At 37.3% G+C, this 22,404-nt stretch overlaps 1 pseudogene; it reads left to right on the top strand.

Annotated features, from left to right (window-relative positions):
• Nucleotides 1–1,373: 1,373 nt before the first annotated feature.
• LOC148572645 (uncharacterized) lies at nt 1,374–1,919 on the top strand (annotated as a pseudogene).
• The last annotated feature ends 20,485 nt before the right edge of the window (nt 1,920–22,404 follow it).

Here is a 22,404-nt window from a genome sequence, read left to right as displayed (position 1 = left end):
AAAAAGGTTGTGGTAGGGACGGATGCTAGGGGTAAAAAAGAAGATAAAATTGTTGAAGAGGTTTGGGTTTGGGATCCTAATGATCCTTTTGCTTGGGTGGCGGAGTCGGTCAGAGGGTATTCTTCCGTGTTTAGTGACGAGCAGAGTATATCACAGTTAGGCTCAATGTCTTCATGGGTTGGAGAGGGTAGTGATATCAAACTTAGGTTTTTGCTATGCAATGCTACTGATCGCGTATATCACCGCGGGGAGGGTTTTGAATTTTTCTTCATGTATAGTTATGTTTTCATGGATCTGGATGTGAAATTCCCTTTTTCCGAATTTGAACGTGGCGTGTTGATGCAGCTTAAATGTGCACCGTCGCAGCTACACCCTAATTCTTGGGTATTTGTTAGAGCTTTTGAGATTTTGATGGAGTGTTTAGAGATCGAGCCGTCGTTAGAAGTCTTTTTTGCGTTGTTTCAATGTAAGAGGGTTAAGCGGGGTTTTTGGTTAAACCTGGCCAGTGCCCCTGGTCACGCCATTTTTAGCTTGTATAGGTCTTCTTACAAGGGTTTTAAATCTATGTTTTTGAATATTGGTGTCGCCGAGGATGAGTTTCCTTGGTATGTTGATGAATGCCTATTAGAGAGGTTTCATTTGTTTTGGGTTTCGAGGCCTAGACAGATACTAGGTATGGATGGAATGGAATATAAGAATGAGATGATTATGGAATTTTTAGTTAACTATATATCTTCGTTTGACTTGTTGTCTGTCGTTGAACACCTTGAGTTGGAAACATATAAAGATGCATTGGCTGGATACATAGGTAATAATTGTGTGCATCTTGTTTGTATGTGATTGTTTATGGTGTGTAACTCCTTTGTTGGTTTTTTGTTTGTAGTTGAGAAAGCTCCCAAGGTAACTTCCAGTAGCCTGCGAGCTTATTTTCGGACAAAAAACGTTGAAAAAGCAGGGTTCGAGTAGTCACATTATAGTAGAAAAAGGTGCCGAGGTTGACCAACCGTCGCCTGCTAAGAAGATTAGCTTTAAATGGAAACGAGGTGAAGGGAAGAAAGGGAGACCTGTGCAATTGGCTGAGGATAAAATTGATCGGAAGGATATTGATCTAGAGGCAGTGAAAAAGTTTACTACAAATCAGAGGGTGCTTCATGGCTATAGAGGGGACGAGGACTTGACCTCGCTGTGGAGTGAACACTTCCCTTTGACCATAGTAGCCGATGAGTACTGTCAGAGTCCCGCCGACGTCTAGTTTGTTCATGATGTTGGGGGATGTTGGCGTCTGTCAATATCTGCAGGTAAGTAATGTGTTATGGTTTTTTCTTACTTTCATTTGTGTCGGCTTGTCTGGTTTTCTTTTGCTGTTGTAGGTGATGGGAGCTCGGCTGATTTCTATTGGCTGAACTCAAGAGCTAAAGCATGCTAGGGATGCTTTTGACAAAGTCGCTGTTGATCAGCCGAAGCAGGATAATTTGGATAAGGGGAATAAACTACGCACTGCTCTGGATTTGGTGGACTCTTTACAAGGGAAGTTAACAGCCGCCGAGGATATTGGGAAGAAGCTTGGAGAAGAAAAAGCTGCTTTGGAAGCTAGGGTGGCTGTGTTGGTTGCTGAAAAGAATGAGGTTGAGGCTGTTAAGGAAGATCATGGCCTTGAGATGTTCGCTGTTGGATTTGAGATGGTTGTTGAGCAAGCAAAACTTTTGGCGCTTGCTACGGATTTGTCTGGAATGGACCACTGTAAAGTTGTTGTTGGTGGGGAGTTAGTTGACGATGATGAGGATGGCGTTGAGGGGGAGGGTGAGAACCCAGATGCCCCGTGAATCTTGTTAATATTTTTATTGCTTTGTATAACTGTGGAACTGCTAGCTTATAGCCAAAAATTGGTTTGTTTATGTATTTTGAAATTTTTAACTCTTAGCTGAACAAGTTTGGTATTGTTGGAATTTGATTTTGTGCTTATAGCACTTGTTTGATGGATTTATTTGATTTCTTTAGGAGAAAACATCTGAATTTGGTTTAGAATTTTGACAGTGTGATTGAAATACACTTTTGTTTGGTTACGAGATTTTGTTGTATGAAAATCTTTTTTTATTTTTCTTGTTATGAGTTTGTGATGATTGTTAATGGTGCTCGGCCGAGTAGAATAGAGAATAGATGTACCAAGTGACTGATAGATTTTGTATTGTGAGTGTCTTAGTAATTGTAAAGGTGCGGGGTGGTGTGCCTCATTAAAATCTCTCTAGCAAAACCCAACATAGGAAAAAGAGTGCATCACCGTGCCCGACTTATAGACTAGCTATAGTACAATTTTAAGGAAAAAATTTTCCAATTATTTGGTAGTACAACTCCATCGAGAGTTTGAATTTTGTACGCCCCTTTGCCGATGACTTTGTATATCCAGAATGGCCCTTCCCAGTTGGCACTTAGCTTGCCATGTCCTGGTAATCGTCACACATCCTCTATTTTCCTGAGGACGAGGTCGACTTCTGAAAATGTCCTCGGTTTGAGCCTTCTGTTATATTTTCGAGCTATAGCTCGCTTTGTGGCGAGTTGTTGCAACGCTGATTTGTTTTGGTTTTCCTCGACGAGGTCGAGTTCGGTTCGTCTGTTGTGGTTGTTGTCATCTTCTTTGATGTTCTCGGTCCTAGGCGATTGTAGTGAGATTTCAACAGGTAGCATGGCATCACATCCGTAATGTGTAAAAGCCTGCTCTCATTTTGAATTTTCTTTTATTTTGAATGCTGTTGGGTATATCACCTGTTTGCAGGCAACGTATGAAAGGCGTTCGCCAATCATCTTCCTGCGAAATACTTGAAATCGTTGTTAGCATAACACTGGATTCATCAAGTGTTAGTTGAGATAATATAGGTATTTTGGTTTGACTTCTTGTTGTTGCTAGTTTTGAAAGGATATCTGCTCTGTCATTTTGTTTTTGAGGTATATGGGAAATAGCAAATTTCTGAAAACCGTTAATAAGGTCATTGACAGTAGCATTATATTTTTCTAATAGTGGATCTTTTACCTGGAAATTACCTGTTACCTGTTGCACAACAAGTAAGGAATCACAATTGACATGTAGTTGCGTTACGCCTACTGTGTGGGCTAGTCTTAGTCCTGCTATGAGTGCTTCATATTCTACTTGGTTATTACTTGCATGGAAGGTAAATTGTATGGATTGTTCTAAAGCTGTTCCATTTTCATCTTCAAGCAATTATCCTGTGCCGGAGCCTTTATTGTTTCAAGCTCTATCAACGTGTAATGTCCATTTGTTCTCTATAGGATCAAATTCTCCTATAGTGAGTTCTGCTATAAAGTCAGCCAGCACTTAAGATTTGATGGCTCCTCGGGATTGGTATTGGATGTCATACACAGATAGCTCGATTGACCATTTAATCGGCCTTCCAGCCAGCTCGGGTTTTGTTAAAATTTGCCGGAGGGGTTGCTTGGTTCTGACCACGATGGTATGGCTTTGGAAGTAATCCCGCAATCGTCTGGCCATTGTTACAAGAGCCAGTGTGAGTTTTTCTAGTTTCGGGTATCGGACCTCGGCCCTTTAGAGGGATTTGCTGACGAAGTATACAGGGTGTTGTTGCTTTCCTATTTCTGTTACCAAGGCAGAACTGATAACATGGTTAGTAACAGATAAATAGAGGTATAGTGGTTTACCACTTTACCGACTTCTGGCGTTTGAAGTATTAATGGTTCTGATAGTATGGTCTTAAGCTCGGTGAAGGTTTCTTTGCATTCCCCGGTCCATTCGAACCTTTCTTGTTTTCTTATAGTCTTGAAAAAGTAGTGTGATCGGTGAGCTATGCGAGGTAAAAACCTGGCCAATGCTGCAAGCCGACTAGTCAATTGTTGAACTTCTTTAACCGTCTTTGGGCTTCTCATGTTTAAGATTGCTTGGCATTTTTCGGGGTTGGCTTCAATACCTCGGCGAGTTAGCATGAAGCCGAGGAATTTCCCTCCCTGCACTCCAAAAGCGCACTTCTCTGGATTGAGCTTCATGTTGTATATTCGAAGTTGCTGGAATATTTCCTTCAAGTCGTTGATGTGATCTGCTGCATGTGTTGATTTTGCCACCATGTCATCAACATAGACTTCTATGTTCCGGCCAATTTGATTTGAAAAGATCTTGTCCATAAGTTTTTGATATGTTGCACCTGCATTTTTGAGTCCGAATGGCATAACCTTATAACAGAAATTTCCATTGTCAGTAATAAAGGCAGTTTTATCATGGTCGGCCGGATACATTAGTATTTGGTTATAACTAGAATAGGCATCCATAAAACTTAAACATTGAAAACCGGAGGAACTATTAACTAGTTTATCAATGCATGGGAGGGGGTATGCATCCTTTGAACAGGCCTTGTTAAGGTCTGTATAGTCCACACATATCCTCCACTTACTGTTATTCTTCCTTACCATTACCACGTTGGCTAACCAAGTGGAGTATCTGAGCTCTTTAATGAAACCGGCATTGAGAAGCTTTTGGGTTTCCTCCAGGGAAGTTGCCCTTTTATCTGTGCCGAGGTGTCTTTTCTTCTGGGCTATAGGTCGGATTGATGGGTTGATTGCTAACTTGTGACAGATGACGTTGGGATCTATCCCTGGCATATCTGCCAGAGTCCACGCGAATAGATCGAGATTTTGCCATAATAGCTCAGCCAGTTGTTCGCGTTCTTCATTTTTAGTGCGTTGCCGAGGTATGTATACTTTTCTTCTTCAACTATTAGTTGAACCTTTATGAGGTCGTCTCTTGGCATTGGTCATTCTTGGTAATTGGTCCGAGGGTCCAAGTCGGTCAGGAGAGGTAATTGTTCCGAATTGTATACTGCCTGAACATACTGTTGTTCGGGCTGTCTTGAGTATTCGTTCTTCAGGCTGGCGTTATAGCACTGCCTGGCTTCCCTCTGGTCTCCGTGGATTGTTGCGACTTTGTTATCCTATGAAAGAAACTTGACACACAAATGCAGAGTAGAAATAATAGCATTGAATGCATTTAAGGAGGGTCTGCCTAGGATTATATTGTAAGGACTTTTGCAATTAACAACAAGATATTGTATGTATATAGTTTTATTGTCAGGATAATTTTCAAATGTAGTTTATAACCAGATGTGACCTCGAATAGAAACTCGCTCACCTGAGAAACCTACCAGTTCCCCGGATGATGGTTGGAGGGCTTTGTCACTTAATTTCATCTTTTGAAATGTTGAGTAGAATAACACGTCTGCACTACTCCTCGGATCCATCAGGATCTTCTTGACTAGTGGCTCTCCGACCTGTGCAGTGATGACTACGGGGTCGTCAAGGTTGCGATCGGTTGCTTTACAGTCCTTAGGGAGGAATGAGATTTTTGGTTTGTCATGGTTGATGGGTTGAGACGAGGTTGACCCTTTCAAGGTCATCATAGCTCGGTATGATCTCTTTCTTGCTGAGTTTGTACATCCTCCACCTGCAAAACCACCAGAAATGCAAGTTATTATTCTTCGGGGTGGATTAACATCACCGCCTACCTTTTTCCCTTTATCTCGGGGACTGTCAGTTGTTTTAGACTGCTGGCCGAGGTCTTCTGTGTTTCGCTTTCGTCCACGGCTAACGATATATTTGTCCAATAGTCCTTGGTGGGCCAGCTTCTCGAGAACATCTTTCGCTATTACACAGTCATCTGTGGTATGTCCGTATTTCTGATGGAAAGCGCAGTATTTAGATTTGTCTAAATATCGCTGGTCTTGATATGTGCCAGCCCTGTTTGGGGACTTGATGAATTTTGAATGCAGGATGTCTTTGATAATGTCTTCCCTTTTGGTATTAAGGGGAGTGTAGCTGTCAAATTTGGGTGTCAATATGAATGACTTTTGGTCTGGCCTACTGTTTTCGGCTTTGCTATGACTATGGTCTCTTGAAATTTCCCTGGGCGAAGGCCGCTTTTCAGAGCGTGGAGGTGGACTTCTGAGTTTAGTGAGGGAGACCATGTTTTTCTTAAAGTAACCCCGACTAATTGAATAGGTAGAGCCCTTAAGACTAAAAAGCTTAACCCTCGATACATAGGACCTTTCCAAATACTTAAAAGAGTCGGTCTAGTAGCTTATCAAGTAGCCCTTCCTCCATATCTGTCAAACCTTCATGATGTTTTTCATTTCTCGCAAATTAAGAAATATATTCCCGACGAGAGTCACATTTTACAACCAGAGACAGTACAGTTATGAAATGATTTGACATATCAAGCATCACCAGTTCAGATCATAGAAAGAAGTGATAAGGAGCTAAGAGGCAAGACTTTTCGTTTAGTTAAAGTTGTTTGGGGACAAAGAGGAGAAGAAGAGCACACTTGGGAACTGGAAGATAAGATGAAAGCTGATTACCCGCATCTATTCTCAGGTAACTGAAATTTTGAGGGCAAAATTTTCTTTTAGGAGGGTAGAATGTAACAACCCCGGTTTTCGAGTACGCGAGATCTTTTCTGAAAGTACGGATTTCTCTGGAAGATCAGTAAGGGGAGAACCTCTGATATATCATCAAGTATCTCGATCCTCATTTTTATTATTTCATCTTTAAGCTAGAATCTTTTCTGAGGCAAGCTCGATAACGCGGTCACGAAGAACCTAGTTTTTGAACCGTATCGGTTAGGAGTTTTCATTCTAATTTTCGTAAATAGTCCCAGTTTGACGAACTGGACTCGATTCATGAGAGAAGAGAGATAATAGGATAATATTATCATTATATGAGTATTAGAAGCTTCTTGAATTATATTATAAGGTTACTTGGTTAGTTTTAGTTAAATTTAGAAAATCGGTTTAACCGGGTTCACAGTTTACTGGTGCAGCTTAGCACCAGCACTCTCTGATGACTTTAGCAATGCTAAGGCCTCATTATACATGTTTTATTCTCATATAAATATTTTACTAGTATCATTTATGCTAGTAGCTCAGAAAATATTTTTAGAGATGTTTTTACAAGTGTTCCGATACATCTAGTTTTAGTAGTTATACACCTGAGATATTTTAATATTATTTTAATCCACCTCCAAGCCAACCAATCACAACTCACCCTACACCCCCAAGACACTCCAAGGCTATCTCATTTCATCATTTTGGACGAAAATAACAAGAGAGAAAAGAGAGAAACTTTCATGAACACTTAATCTTCAAAGCTTGATTTCTTCTGAACTAAAACTCAAATCAAAACACCGATTTCACCAAAATGATCCTCTCTTCTTCATCTACATAACCATGTAACTTATCAAGGCTGGAAATAAGGTGAGATATCTATCTCCTTTCCTCTTCAATTCGGTTTTCAAGGAAACATGCTTAAACAAGTGTTTTCTTGATGTTCTTCCTTAGATCTCTTGCTTAGTTTGACTTGTGGGCCAAAGATATTTGATTTCCTACACGTTTAAGGTGAGGATAACCTTCCTAATATGCTGCTGAAGTTCGTTTAGTTGATGGTTTAGAGTTTTAAAGTTGTTCTTGATGTGTTTTAGGAGGAAAAAGTGCTTTAAGAACACTTCAAAGGGTAACCAGATTTGGAGCAGCAAATCAAGGTAGGGTTTGACGAAATTAATCTTGATTGATTGTGTTTGAGTTGTGTGAATGTTGTATGATTTAGATGTGCTAAAAATTGGTTGCATATATGATTGATTCTTGGTGAAAATTTGGTGAAATTTTGATGAAATTTGATAAAATTCGAGCTTTAAAGTTCATGTTCTTGGAGCAGCTGGAAAAACGAAAACCTAGGCCTAAATTGAGGTTCAATTTGTGTTAAAATCATGTAGAAAATATGGGGTTTTAGTGGTTGCTAATTTAATTTGAATTATGGTAAAAATCGGTTGCTGAAAAGACTGAAAAACGGGTAAAAATAGAGAAAGAATCTGAAGAATTTACGAAGAACACGAAGAACACTTTGAGTGTGATGAAGAACATTGAAGAACACCTTTTAGATCTTAGAAAGGGCAAGGAAGTAAAATTTTTGGTGTTTAAGGGGTTATATGGTAATTTCTGAAAGTTAGGGTGGTAAAAGTAGAAATATTAAAAGTTATGGGTGGTAAAAAGTGAATTTTAAAGGTTAAAGGTAAAGATAAGGTAATTTTTGAAAATTTAATGATAAAATAATAAATAATAATAAAATATTAAATAATATTTTTTAATTAAAAATAATATTTTAATAAAAATAATAAAATAATGTGAAAAGGCTATTTTCTGTAAAAGCTTTAGAAATACAACTTTAAGTGCAGAATTCTCCTAATTACCTTCATAAAATATTTAGGGAGTGGTAAGAACATATTAGTGAGACAAAGATAAAAGAAAGATAAAAGCTAAAGAAAAGATAAAAACCAAAGAAAAAGTCTGTAAAGTTTTAACAACAGAAAAACAGACAGAGACTAGCGAACGAACTAGGGCAACATAGTTAGTCCTTGAATTGCGAATAGAGTTAGGTATTATATGAAAAGTTAAACTGTTTCAGTATAGACTTAATGAACCTATACTTGGGACAAGCTAACTATTCATACCGAAATTTACATAAGCTTTAAATATATACGTTAAGCAGAGAAATCATAGCAGAATAGAGAAATACAGAGAATAGAGTAATCAGAGTGGAGTAAAAAGATAAAGAGAAGAAGGGTAACATAGATATAAAGGAATGAGTAATCAGAGAAAAGTAAAGAGATACAGAGAACAGAGTAACCAGAGTAAAGTAAAGAGATACAGAGAAAAGAGAAACCAGAACAGAGTAAAGAGATATAAAGAGAAGAGTAATATAATAAAGAGATATTTATATACATATTAGTTGCTTGATGCAACCCAGAGCTATATATATATATATATATATATATATATTAGTTGCTTGATGCAACCCAAAGCTATATTTATATATATTAGTTGCTTGACGCAACCCAGAGCTATATTTAATACATATTAGTTGCTTGATGCAACCCAGAGTTTCTGTAGGGATACTAAGTTACCTACAGCCATTTTCTGATTTCCCAGAGCATAGCAGAGTTTCCTGCGTTAAGCAGAGGCCGTCTCGAATGAGCGGCTATTACTATCCTTTAGGAACGGAAAATCGTATCTGGGAAATCGGGATTACTCGTGACCGGATAAATGTCGGGATTGCAGGCAGCCAACTGACACATGAGCTCATGGCCTGCGCTAGGGCTAGACATGCATCATTCTTGTCTGCGCATCATTCTCTGTTGCATTCCTTTCTCTGTGTGATATATTTCCTTATGTTTATTTGCTTGTATGCTATTTCTGTGTTACATTTTTTTGTATTCTTTTGTTTATGTTCTGCTTTCTATTGTCTCTACTTTCTCTTTCTATCTTTACCTTCTGTTTACTGCTTCGCTATATTCTGTTATTCGTCTACTAATCGACACCGTGTAAATGAATGTAACTAATAACCCCGGCCCTACTAAGAACTCCCCAGTTCTTACCCCATTCTCTCCCTTCCTCCCCTTCAGATGGACTCGGGCGTGATATTCTATGAAGTCGAAGACCTATACATTTACGAGGATCCAGTGTACTATGGTTACTACATTCTGAGTGCGGAGCTTCGTATGAGACGTTATACGTTACAAAACCGTCCCTTCCAACATCCTTTGTGTAGTCCGCTTTTTGATCCTGATGATCCCTACGACTTTCCCTTATCCTGGTTACACCCTGATGCACCTGGACATCCTTTTTCCGATGATCACGGACACTCTATACCAACTCAATCTTTGAATGTGGTGGAACCTGAGCCTATCATTCCTGGTGAGCCCGAGTTAGCTGGTGACTACGTATCTGTGATACTACCAGAGTGGGACTTTTCCCCTGAGCCGATCCCTGACTTTCCACAGCCTGATGAGCCGGCACTACCGGATGACAGGGTAGCTCCGATATACGCGAACGGACCTATGCTCGCGAATGGTTTTGTACATAGTGACAGCAGTGTTTCTGGTGGATCTGAGCGTATAGCTGTAGCCGCAGACGATGAGGAGGAGGAGGATCCCTGAGATAGAGATAGAGCAGAATGAGGAGATGGGTGAGCCTCACGACGATCTTCTGAACGGCCACGTGTAGATATAGTTTGACAGCCGTAGGGGTATTCTTTTGATGACACTCTAGTCTGACATTATCTATTAGTTAGTCTCTCACTTGTGTTAGTACACTCGAGAGCTAGGAGCTATATAGTGGTTAGGCTAGTCTGGGCGCCAGTTTAGCGACTTTTTGTATAGGCCAGGCCTTGGGAGTGTCGTGTATATATTAGCTACGTAGGATGAAGAGGATGTAAACTGACTTGATCTTTTGTGAATGCTACATGTTATGTTATAGTGTACATGATGTATATTATTAGCTGTGTTATATGTTTCTTTATGCTTCCGTTTACTTTTCTCAATGTATGTTTGTTTATTTTACCTTATCATCCGCAACGATGTAAAAAAAAAAAAACTTACTCGTAAAATTGGCAACGTTCTAACAAGGAACAGGTTCATATATTAAGTAATAGTTAATAATTAGGAAGAACAAGTTGGTAACACTTGGCTTCTTGTATGACCATGGCATATTGGGAGTTGGGTCGTTACAATTTGCGGGGAAATTATATGCTGATTCTGGTTCCGAAGTTGCTGATATAGACCGATTTCGGAGTAACGGATCATATGTCAATTCGAATAGACTCAAGAATGCGAACATACTTTTCAAAACTTTAAAAATTTTCTGAATCAGCCGTCAATTCTTACCCAACTTGAAAATGGAGATGAGTTCGTATTGTACCATATAGCCTCCGTCCTCGTCCAATAAGACAACAAGTGATTGTATTTATGAATCAAACCGAAGGTGTTTTTATAAAAAAATATCTGTGAAACAATTGTGTTTTAACAACGAATTAAGCTCATATAATAAATATGAGCTAATAAATAAGATGACATACTAAAAATTTGATCCTTATAGAAAACCTTCAAATAATTTTTCTCACAAAGAACAAGATTTATATTGTTGAGTACTAATTAAAAAGAGAATATGCATTGTAATTTGTATACCATTACACTGATTATTGATCCTATCATCATTAACTATAGATACTAAAGTGGAATAATTAATTAATTTGTTTGTTTAAGTAAATATTTGAGAAAAATGAAAAAATAAAATTTTAGATGCTATTCAATTTGAAATGATTAACTAATTAATTTACTCATATATTCAAAAAATATCAAATTATAATATGTTTTACATTCTAAATTTGTATGTCATATTACTGTCCTATATTCATTTAATAAAATGAAATTGTTGGGTACTAACTAAAAAGAGAAAGTGTATTGTAATTTGTATATCGCTGATACTGATTCTATCATCATTGACTATAGATACTAAAGTCAAATAATTAATTAATTTATTTATTTAAATAAATATTAGAGAAAAATGAAGAATAGAATGTTAAATGCTATTTAATTTAAAATGGTTAAATAATTAATTTACTCATAAAATATCAAATTATAATATATTTTACATTCTAGATGTGTATGTCATATTACTGTCCTTTATTCATTTAATAAAATGAAATTGTTGGGTCCCAACTAAAAAAGAAGTGTATTGTAATTTGTACACGGTTGAGTAGTGATTTTATCATCATTGATCATAGATATTTGTTAGTGTTGCAAGTGTGAGGAGTGTTGAAATTAGTCCCACATCAAAGAAAGCATGGAAGAGTGAGGAGTTTATAAGATGAGAGACCCATTAACTTGACACCTTAAGGTTTTGAGTTGGATGTAGTGTCTTCTCATCTTATGTTCTCTCGCTTGATTCCTCTCCGAAATCTCCCCGGTGGTTGAGAGCTCCCACGGTGGCCCCAACATATTTTATATTCAATTTAAAATAGTTAAATAATTAATTTATTTATAAAATATCAAATTATAATATGTTATTTTTAAACTATCGATGTGTATGTCATATTACTGTCCTTTATTCATTTCATAAAATGAGATTGTTGGGTGCTAACTAAAAATAAAAAGTACATTGTAATTTGTATACGGCTTCATCCTATTTCTTGTTCTTCACCAAAATCAAAATGGATTACGGAAAAAACATATAAAAAGATGAATATCTAATAAATATATTATTTTATTTTATTAATTATTTAAAATATTAGTTTATAAATTTATTAGTTTAATGGATGAACTATTGATTAAACCGGTAAAATTATTTTTATTTAAATAATTATATAAATTTTTAATATTTTTTCATAACAAATATTTTTTATTTTATTTTTATACCAAAGTAAGTATTATTTTTAAAATTTTAATAATTAATTAATTAATTATTGCATATTTATTATATTGTTATATATTATGTACAATTATTAAAAAATGACCTTAATAAATATTATGTAATTATAAAAAAATATTTTATAATTAATAAAAATATTTATTATTTTTTTATTAGTGTTTAGTAAAATTTATATTTATAATAATTATTTATAATTAAAAAATATAATTAATTTAAAAATAAGTGAATGTAAAATTAAAATAATATAAAATAATTTAATTATATTTTTTTATTATATATTAATTAAATAACATATTTATTATTAAAAAGTATCGTAACCTCGTGGTAAATTGAACACTCTGAAATTTGAAGATTTTGAGTTAGAGCCACATTTGTAACCAGTTCGATTTGAATCCAATCATCTAACAACACCTCTCTCCATGGGCTGAGCTTAGTATGACGGGATCAATTCTCACTCTCTACATTTATTCGATCATTTTTAATTTTAAGCATTAATATTTTGGACTTCACTTCAATAAACTTTCACAAATTAAAAATTTTATTGGCTTATTCATACAAATTAAAATTTTATTCTCATTATCATTTATTATTCTCATTATCAATCAAATTTTATAACTCTAGTGTTGGAATTAGTTGTATTAAAATTACTTTTTTTATCTATATAGTTATTTATTTTACAATAACATTTTAGATTTAAACTTCAATAGACTTTTACTTATTAACTTTTTTTTTTGAATCAAAATAAGCTCAACACACTAATGTGGAGCAACACAAGAACAACAAGAATTTCGTAAAAACATAAAATCCCTATATCTTCCGGCAACTCCATCAACCACCCAAGGATACACTCTCAGTCCATTCGTTGTAGCTTAGCAAAGTCTTTCTTAGTACACAGTCCACCACTGTTTCCTGATTCTGAAAAATCCTAGCATTGCGTTCCACCTAAATATTCCAAATAACTGCAAAGAACCCCGGCAACCATTTCTTCTGCTCTTGTTTCCGCTTATGCCGACCAGTCCACCTCTCAAACAGTTCCCTTACGGTTCCAGGCATAGACCAAACCTCCCCAAAAGTCCTCAACCACCTGCACCACACCTGCCATGTGAACTCACAGAGAAGAAACAAATGCTCCACCGACTCTATCTCTCTCTTGCATAGTACACAGAGAGTATCATCAAGTCTAATAACGCCTAATCTACTCAATCTCTCTTTAGTATTCACTCTACCAATGAGCACAAACCACCCAAACAACTCAATTCTTGGCGGTACCATCCCTCGCCACACTGAGCTTGTGAAACTGTAGCTCGTTATCTCATCTGACAGAGTCTCCGATTGTAGGACCTGCAACACCGACTTAGTAGAAAAAATCCCTTTACTATCAAACTTCCAAACCAACTTGTCTTCTTTACCATCTGACAGCTTCACTGGCCTTAGCCACTCATGAAGTTGATGGACAAGCTCCAGCTCCCATTGGAACAACTCTCTCCGCCACTGAAAATTCCAAATCCACTCAAGTCCATCCCAAAAACCACAATCCCCTATCATCGATTCCTGCTGATTTGAAACAGAAAATAATCTTGGAAAAGCCACCTTCAAGGGGCCCCCTTGCAGCCAGTTATCTTCCCAAAACAGGATATTCCTCCCATTTCCTACCTCCATTGCCAGGCCAGTAAGCATTTTGTCTTTTATCCTCTGATCTTTGACATTAAGATTACATATGTCCTTCCAGGGCCCTCCTTTATCTGGTAGCTTCTGGCTTACTAGCATTACATCAGGCTTCAGGTTGTTGCACGAGCAGACAATCCTTTTCCATAAGGGACACTCCTCTTTAGAAAATCTCCACCACCACTTAAATAAAAGCGCTGTGTTCCGGAGTACCGCATCTCCAACCCCCAGACCCCCAGCCTTTCGTGGTGCCTGAACCAACTCCCACTTAACTAGTGGAATACCGTCATTACCATCCCCCTTACACCACATGAATCTCCTTTGCAATGCAATCAGCTTATCTGCAACGGCCTTTGGCATCTTGTATAGACTGAGGTAGTATATAGGAAGGCTATTCAATACTGATCTAATAAGAACAAGCTTACCCGCTTTGGTGAGGACCTTCGCTTTCCAGAGGCTGAGTTTTTCTTCCACCTTGTCAATTACCGGTTTCCAAGTCTTTGCCAACCGAGGATTCGCACCCAACGAGATCCCGAGATACCTTACAGGTAAAACCGCTTGCTTACAATCCAACAAACCACAGGCACTATCTACCCATTCCTGCTCACAATTTACCGAGATCAAACTTGACTTCTCAAAATTAATGCTCAACCCCGACATCAACTCAAAACACCGCAACAGTCTCCTATAATTGACTATTGTCTCTGTCACTGGGGGGCAAAACAGAATCGTATCATCAGCAAATTGCAAGTGCGACAATTCAATATGCTCACCTCCTACTAGCAGCGGTTCAATGCGCCCATTCCTTACCGCTTCTCCTACCATCCGATTCAACACGTCGACCACCAATACGAACAGAAATGGCGAAAGGGGATCCCCTTGTCTGAGACCTCTTTCCATGTTGAACGGCTTAGAAGGTGACCCATTCACCAGAACAGATATCGTGGCCGTACTGACACACTCCTTCACCCAATTTCTCCAGCGCGGTCCAAATCCCATTTTCTGTAGCACTATATCCACGAAGCTCCATCTGACTCTATCATACGCTTTATGGAAATCTAGCTTAATAATGACCGCCTTTCTTCTCCTTGCCTTGAGCCAATGAACTATCTCACAAGCTATGAGAGCACCATCATGTATTTTTCTACCTTTCACAAATGCAGTCTGAGTCTCACCCACCAAGCCCGGCATAACTGACCTCATTCTTCTCACCATCACCTTCGAAATCACCTTGTACACGCATCCCACCAAATTAATCGGCCTAAAATCCTTAATTTCCTTAGCACCCAAGAATTTTGGGGCCAGCGTCACCCATGTGATATTCACATCTGATGGTAACGTTGCCCTTTGAAAGAAATCCATTACTGCCGCCGTGAACTCCTGACCAATCTCTTCCCAACATTTCTTGATAAAATTCATATTGTAGCCATCGCTACCTGGGGCCTTCGATGATTCACAATCCCATACTGCCTCCTTAATTTCCTCTGCAGATGGTAGAACCTCCAAGGCTGCTGACTCAACTGTATCAATTTGCGGCACCAACCCATCCCGAACCCCAATCCTTGGTACATACTCCTGCCGGTACAGTTCCTTGTAAAAGCCCCTTATTGCATACTTTATCCTTGCCTGATTCCTCACAAGCCGTCCCTGGATCATCAGAGCATCAATCCTGTTATTCCGCCTTCTAGCCGATGCAATATTATGAAAGTACCGAGTATTTCTGTCCATGTCCCTCGCATGTTTAGATCTAGACATCTGCTTCCAATGGATTTCCTTCCTAATATACCATTTTTCACAAAATCTCACCAGCGCCTTCCTTCTAGCCTCCGTTGTACCATCATAAATCCCTTCACTAACCTTCTCGTCCAACTTCCTAATCTCTTCCTCAAACTGTGTGAGTCTGGTTTCCATATCACTAAAGTTTGCCTTGTGCCATTGTATCAACGGTATTGTCAACGCCTTCAGTTTCCCAAGAAGCGGACCTTCGCCCAATGTCCTCCATTCATTTTTTACCGTCCTCAGAAAACCTTCATGGGTAAACCAAGAATCCAGACTCCTGAATGGTCTAGGCCCCCGTCTTCCTCTTATATCCTCCACAATCAACAGGCAGTGATCTGACAATCCCCTTGGACCCCCTTTCAGCCTAATGTCTGGGAACTCCTCCACCCATTCTATATTAACCAGCACCCTATCAATTCTGCTACAAGATTGACCTCTGAACCAAGTGAACTTCCTATCAGTAAGAGGTAAATCCACCAACTGCATGTCTTGCACCCAACTCTTAAATTCTTCCGCTGAACTCGGCAAACTCTGCAATCCTTTTCGATCTTCAACTTGCAAAATCTCATTGAAGTCCCCCATAAAACAAAAAGGAACCTGACACAAACCTGCTATATAGCTCAACTCCTCCCACACCCCCCGCTTTGCCTCCCTACCATGCGCCCCGTAGACCAAACAGTAAGCACACTGAAAGTTATTCTTAGTTAACACCCCCTCAATGCATAACCATCTCTCTCCTTTATAACAATTTCTTTTCTGAAACATATTATCATCCCACAACAACAATAACCCCCCCGCTGCCCCAACAGATTCCACAAACTCCCAATCTACAGAGCTGTTACCCCAAATCCTACCAACATCATATTTCAAAATATCCTCCCTTTTTGTTTCAAGCAAGCCTAACATGTTTAGATTATACTTTTTCTTTAACATTTTGACCATGCTCAACTTCCCATCCCCCCTCAAACCCCTTATATTCCAACAACTCACAATCATTTAAACAAATTATTGCTCACCTTATGTTTGTTCTTTGGACGGCTTCTTCTTGCCTTTTCTTTTTGTTTTGCCAACTTCCGCTTTTTCTCTATTTTTTCATTCTGAGATTTTAATATGCTCATGATATCCACCTCCTCATCATACAGCACAGCACCAGATTCCACCGCCAGTGTCCAGGTAGCCTCATTTTCCTTCGCCTGTGCTTCCATGGAGACCCCTTTATCCTCTCCCTCTGAGCTTCCGCCACTACCCGTTCCAGATCCAGCCCCTTCCTCACCTGTTTCAGCTTCCCTAGCCAATCCTTGTACGTCCGCTTCTTCTCCTTGGGCCGCCCCCAAGTGTATCGCCAGCCCGCCCCTTCCATCCATGTGCTTCTGTGTGTCCTGGTCAGCCCTCCCTCCGCTCACAAATCCTTCCCGAGCCGCCCTCATCTGCCACATGCCCTCAGGAGCATCGCACGGCTCACATACCGCGACCACACCCAAAACCGGCGCCTGTTCATACCCCTGGCCGCCAGTCTCGACTCTATCCGGTACTGCCACCCACCGCCCCTGCTTCGTCAGAGTGACCCGTCCGGCGTCCCCCTCCGCACTCACCCAGCCCCTCGTCACACCGTCGCCCTCTGCCGCGGCATGGCTCGCGCACGCAACCCTCCTACTCTCCACATCTTCGCTCCTCCCCTGACCGTGCCCACCAGCCACCCCATCCTCAAGGCCCGCCGGCAACCGTATCTGTTCCGCTCTCCTGGCTCGTCCGGCTTCCCCCTCCCCACTGTCCAAACTGGTGACATCGCACCCAGTCACTCCAGCCGAACCCTGCACACCTCCCCTGTCCTCTGCCCGCTTCATCAATCTCCGGGTTAGGGCAACCCGGTTTGCTTCTTTCCAGCCCACCAACGGCCCACCTGGCTTCCCACACCTTTCGTTGATATCCTCATACTCACATGCCCCCATTCCCTTTTTAGCTAGTATTGGGCTTAAATTATTGAGGCCCATCTCCCATCCCTCTAAGTAGCGCCCAGTTGTTGCCTTTATTGGCTTCCTTATGTGCAAAGGCCCAACAAGTATATCTTTAGATCCAATCACCCTCCCTATCCCAGTACTAAACTCCTGTGTAACCGTTTTGTCAGAGTCCTCTTCCTCACACCCACCGTATCTCTGCACAACCTCCTTCCCTTTATTTCGGGTACTACTTTCCGATTCTATTGCTTCGCCAATCTTTTCGAAATTCAAAAATTCAACGTTCATATCAGTCAACAGAATCTCCGAATTGACTATGCTGCCCTTGTCCTGGTCCCCTCCCTGTACATTTCCGCCGATCAAGTCCGCCGCCGGATCCCACAGCAGCCCTCCCTTCCCCCGGCTATGTTCACAAGACCCTTCTCCAGCTCCCCCTTTATAGCTCTGCTTCTGCTCCACCACATGCCCAGTCTCCCCCGCCACCCATCCCGTCTCTTTCACATAAACTGCGACCTCCTTCTCCCCAATAGCAATTCGTACCCACTCTCTAATTTCATCAAACTCACAGGTATCAACTTGAACCCTTCCCATCCGAAATGAAGCCCCTGCTCCCGTTGGAACAGCACAGTGGAGGACGTCTCCCCATAGACCTCCTATCACTTTGAAAGTTTCGGTCGACCATACATGAAGAGGCAAGCCATAGCACTCCAACCATACTCTGCGAGACCCACCACACTCTGATTCCTCCCATCGCCTGATCCTATGAAATACTTGTAGCATAGTATCCAGTTTAAACGTGTACGCCTCATCAGCATGATCCATCGTATCAAAGGTTAATAAAACTTTTGTCTCCCCGATCTCACGGACATCTTCCACATGAGGCATATTTGTGTGAATTACCCTCTTCAAAGACTGAAGTTCCACTAGTTTCAATGTGTGGCCTACTAAGCTTCTGGTCAACCATTCCATATTCGTTGTCACTACCGGTACTGTAACCCTTTTCGTACCCCCCTTACCCTGTTTCACATGAAATTGGTCCACTGCCCTCTCTTGCTCTTCCACAGGATTCTGGGTCGGCTCTTCCACAGGATTCTTGGCCTGCTCATGCTCCATAAGGATCCTGTCCGGCCTCCGCTGTATATGTGGTCTGGTCTCCGCCATCACTGGTTGGGTTTTCGCCTGCACATTCCTCCGAAACTTAGCTTCCCCCACCGAAACAGTTCTACCACGTAGCCTCAACTGGTCCATTTCTGCAATAGCTTTCAGGGCACCACCTTTCGTCGTGTAACGAACAAATGCAAATAGATGTGCCATCGTCCTTTTTTGCTTTCTGTAGAGATAAATATCATTTATCCTCCCCGTCCAGCAGAATAGCTGATATAATTCCTTCCTAGAGATATCCTCCGACATGTTATCTACAAAGACAGTAAAAGAATCATTTTCTAGTCGACGGTATTCTTCCTTAGTCCAAATCCTCGGATCCTTAAATCTCGAATATACTCCCTTGCTTCCACCACCCCTGATGTATCCCCCCTCAAATCACTTTTACTTATTAACTTATTTATAAAGATTAAAATCTCATTCTCATTATTATTTATTATTCTCATTATCAACTAAATTTTATAATTTTATGTTTGGATTAGTTACAGTAAAATTAGTTTTTTATCTATATAATTATTTATTTTATCATTTAAATTCTGAAATTTTTAAAATATTTTATAATATCTATACATAGTTATTTATTTATTGTTATATTAGTAATAAACTTTAAAATATTTATATTTAAATTTTATTTTAATATAAATATTATTATAAAACTTTTATGTTAAAATCCGCTCTCCAAATTTTTGAAACTCCGCCTAATTTTTTAGTGTGATTCTTATATACTAAAAATTGGATCGTTACAAAAAAATTTTACATAATTTATTTTACAAATAACAAGATTTACATTGTTGAGTACTAATTAAAAGGAGAATGTACATTGTAATTTGTATACCACTATACTAAATACAAAACAATCCCTAACGTCTCCTCTCACACTTCTCAGAACTTTGAAGAACACTCTCAGTCAAAATTACTCTGAAGAACACACTCTCTTCTTTAAATCTCATTCTCTTTTCGTGACGCTGCTTTCTTATTAATCACATCAGATTTAATATACTCTTTTCTGCTTCATTGTCTTCTTAGTTTAGTTCTCTATTATAAATATTTTGTTCATTTTTTATTCTTTGAACTTCTATATCTCCACATAATTTATTTTACAAATAACAAGATTTACATTGTTGAGTGCTAATTAAAAAGAGAATGTACATTATAATAATTTGTATAGTACTAATCCTATCATCATTGACTATAAATATTAGAGTCAAATAATCAATTTATTTATTTGGTTAAGTAAATATTGAAAAAAATGAAGAATAAAATTTTAGATGCTATTCAATTTAAAATGGTTAAATAATTAATTTTTTCATAAAATATCAAATTATAATATGTTATTTTTAAACTCTAGATGTGTGTATGTCATATTACTGTTCTTTATTCATTTAATAAGATGAGATTGATGGATGCTAACTAAAAATAAAAAATACATTGTAATCTGTATAAGACTGAGTACTTTATCTTTTTTCACTAAAACCAAAATGGATTACGAAAAAAACATATAAAAAGATGAACATCTAATAAAATATATTATTTTATTTTATTAATTATTTAAAATATTAGATTATAAATTTATTAGTTTAACTGATAAATCATTGATTAAATCAGTAAAATTATTTTTATTTAAATAATTATATAAAATTTTCATATTTTTTTCTTAATAAATATTTTTTATTTTATTTTTATACCAAAGTAAGTATGTAAGTATTATTTTTTAAATTTTAATAATTAATTAATTATTCTATACCTATTATATTGTTATATATTATGTGTAATTATTAAAAAATAACATTAATAAATATTATGTAATCATTTAAAAAATTATGTTATAATTGATAAAAATATTTATTATTTTTTGGTAGATGTTTAATAAAATTTATATTTATAATAATTATTTATTATTAAAAAATATAATTAATTTAAAAATAAGAGAGTATAAAATTAAAATAATATAAAATAATTTAACTATATTTTTTTACTATATATTAATTAAATAGCATATTTATTATTAAGAAGCTATGATGCACAAACACTGACACGGATACGGGACATGACATGACACGACATGGGATACGCGGACATGCAAATTTTAAAATCTTATAAGACACAGGGAACACGGTATATATATAGAATATAAAATATTTTTTAAATAAATTACAATGAATTTTTTATATTTTACTGGTATTAAAATATAAAATTATTTTTTGTTTTAATAAATAATAATAATATATATTATTTCTAAACCCATTTTAAAAATACATGTTATGAATAAAGCTGGATACGTTGACACGTGATGCTATTTAGGTGTATCCAAGTGTGTCTAAAAAATAATTTTTTATTTTTTATTAAGACACAGTTGAATACAACAGACACGCGTGTCGATATCGATAAATATCGTGTTCGAAATGTGTCCGACACGCAAAATGTCGTCTGATAGCAAGTTGAACACTTTGAAATCTGAAGACCCTGAGTTAGAGCTATATTTACAACCGGATTGATTTGGATCCAACAACACCTTTCTCCGGGGGGAAGCTTAGTTTCGGCAATGGAGGTCCAAGATTTTTGTAAAAGAACTAGTATTATTATTACAAAAGAACAAATGTGACTCAATTAGTTTATGTCTTATATTTTTATATTAAATTTGTGATATTTACTCTCACTATTTATATTTATTCAATCATTTTTAATTTTAAACATTAACATTTTAGACTTGACTTTAATAGACTTTCACAAATTAAAGATCTTATTGGCTTATTCATACAAATTAAAATCTCATTCTTATTATTATTTATTATTCTCATTATCAACAAGAGTTTATAATTTTAGTATTGGAATTAGTTGTAGTAAAATTAATTTCTTTTATCTATATAGTTATTTATTTTACAATAACATCTTGGACTTTCACTTGAATGAACTTTTATAAATTAAAAATTTTATTGACTTATTTATACAAATTAAAATCTCATTCTCATTATTATTTATTATTCTTGTTATCAACTAGATTTTATAATTTTAATGTTCAAATTAGTTATAGTAAAATTAATTTTTCATCTATATAATTATTTATTTTACAGTTTAAATTCTAAAATTTTTAAAATATTTTATAATATCTGTCTACATAGTTATTTATTTATTGTCATATTAGTAATAATAAACTTAAAAATAATTATATTTATAAATTTTATTTTAATATAAATATTAATATATATTTTTTATGTTAAAATACCCTTGTTTTTTAAGCTCCGCCGCTCACTCACTCACTCTCTATATATATATGAGTAAATTACCAATTCTGTCCTCAAATTATTAAAACACTGACAAAAATAACCTCTACTTTTATTAACGACAAAAATACATCTAAAATATTGAAAAATGCTACAAAAATATCCGGCTGTAAATAAAAATCTATTCCGTTAATAGAGTTAGCTGAGCTGTCAAACGGATTCCGTTACACCTCTTCCTCTGCTTCTCCTTTATTCTCCCTCACTCCCTCCTTCCCCAAACCTCCCAGAAAGACCTTACATCTCACCCTCTTCACTCTCACTCTGAATCTATGGCTGCTGCCTTCCGATCTTCTCTGT

The sequence above is a fragment of the Arachis ipaensis genome, chromosome B3 (genome assembly GCF_059453495.1).
Source record: "Arachis ipaensis isolate K30076 ecotype BB chromosome B3, ASM5945349v1, whole genome shotgun sequence".
NCBI classification, from domain to species: domain Eukaryota; kingdom Viridiplantae; phylum Streptophyta; class Magnoliopsida; order Fabales; family Fabaceae; genus Arachis; species Arachis ipaensis.
The sequence above is the reverse complement of the archived record's forward strand: the minus strand, read 5'-3'. Positions and strand labels throughout refer to the sequence as shown.